This window comes from Myotis daubentonii, chromosome 10 (genome assembly GCF_963259705.1).
Source record: "Myotis daubentonii chromosome 10, mMyoDau2.1, whole genome shotgun sequence".
In the NCBI taxonomy this organism is placed as follows: Eukaryota; Metazoa; Chordata; class Mammalia; order Chiroptera; family Vespertilionidae; genus Myotis; species Myotis daubentonii.
Window position 1 is genome coordinate 55669932 of NC_081849.1, and position 2210 is coordinate 55672141.

The following is a 2210-nucleotide window of genomic DNA, read 5'->3' on the forward strand; positions in this document are numbered from 1 at the left end:
TTATTTCCCAAAATTTTCTTCCTGAGTAGACTGTAACAATATGAAATCCTGGATATAAGAGATCTTAAAAACAGAAATGACAACAACAAATCCTACAGTATATAAATGAGTACTCTCAAAGGAGGGACTGGGAAGTTATCCTTAGACTCTTACCTCACACTAACCCAGCACAGCAAATGACCTTTGGCTCTGAGTGGCACAAAACTCACACAGCAGAGACAGAGGATTCTCTGGTTCATGAATCGGTGAAGAGCAAACTAAGTCTCCAAAAGATAGAAAGCAAGCAAAGAACACCAGTGACCAAAGGTACATTACAGGCAGACAAGAGCTTCACTAGCTAAAAGTTTCCAGTGGCTGATGCCTTGACAGGAAGAGCGGGAAGGGTCCCCAAGGTTAAGAAAGTTTGGCAGCTGCTGGGAAGTTCCTGCAATCCCTGACACAGGTTCAGCCTGCCGCAAGCAGCTGGGCCCCCAGCAAAGTGGGATGTGCCCCATCTTTAAATAAATTAAACCAAACAACAAAGAGACACAAGCCAATGACCAACAGAGACACCCTTACATACAATATTTACAGCTGCACACACAACTCCAGACAAGAACTTCACACCAAGCTCCTTGTCTGTCCAGCCACAGACGCTACAGAATGCCCTGCATAGAAACACCCACCGAAGCAGGCCACGGCCTCACATCCCAGAGTGGATCAGACTAAGGGCTCAGAGACCAGGCCAAGGACCACTGGAGGTCTCTTGCCACCCGGAACTGATCAGGTTCGCCCAGAGGAGAGGCAGTAAAATGCCTCCCATGCCATACACAGTACATGGTTCTTTATGAAGAAGCCCAGACAGAAAGCAGCACATGCTTCTTGTGCCATACAAACATGCTTGGTTCCTCCTCCTGTCATACAAAAATGCTTGATTCAACTTAGGTCTCAGGTGAGACGACAGAGATTGCTGAGGCTGTGGCTGGGACTCAAAAAAGGAAAATTCCTGGCAGCGCTGCAAATAAGAGTCCAGGCCTCAGTTCCGGGAACCCCCAGTGCAGGCAGCAAGTGGAATCCCTGGTACTCACCCCAGAAGAGTCCTTCACTTACTTTGTGGTGGCCAGAATATGTAACTGAACAATCAATGGGTCCATGCTTCCTGTCACGACTTGAGCCAGTTAAGCAGAGACAAGGGTTGAATAATGTATGAGCATTTATTCCAATACTCCACAATCAATTCTTTTTTTAAAAATTTTTTTATTTTTTTATTGATTTTTTACAGAGAGGAAGAAAGAGGGATAGAGAGTTAGAAACATCGATCAGCTGCCTCCTGCACACCCCCTACTGGGGATGTGCCCGCAACCAAGGCACATGCCCTTGACCGGAATCGAATCTGGGACCTTTCTGTCCGCAGTACGACGCTCTATCCACTGAGCCAAACCGGTCAGGGCTCCACAATCAATTCTTACTAGAATTTGATTTATTCTTCTACCACCTGACAAAAGAAGGCTTAGACTTGGCATACCCATTATAAGAAGACTTTTGTTTAAAATTAGAGGGCAAGTGGACTGGTCTCAGATTTTGGCTGTATGAGGGAAACATGAACAAATGAAATAAATGTGATTTGGAGCTTTCTAGCACCTAATGGCCTAGTTCACTCTAAATAAGTTATGGCACAAAAACAGACACTTGGTAAATAACAGGAAAGGGATAGAAATCAAATGCAGATTGTGGTATTTGCTCACTTTAATATTGAGTTAGCAAAACTCACACCTGGTGGCTATTTGTTCTGAATGACTTCCCAAAGAATAGTTATATTTCTGATGGAAAAAGTAAATCAGGTCATTAATAAATGTCTAAAAAAATTTCACAAGGAAAACAAAAATAACCTTTCTGATCTGATGTTAAACCAAATTGTAGAACGCTGCCAATAATCTGAAAATCTTTTTTCTTAGAACTGATGAATGTTTGATAAATAGCCAGTCTTATTTCAGTGTAAGTTAATATAATGTGTTTGTAGAATGAAATATACTACTACCAGATCAGTAAATAAATACAGGAAATTTGGAAATCTATGTGTGTATATAAATTATTAAATATCTAAGTAAATAAATATATATGCATATATATATGCATGTATATATACATATAAATTTAAGAAAGCTACTGACACACACAAAAAAGAGAAGAGAATCAAACACTGTGTAAACTACCATGAATTACAGTCCATC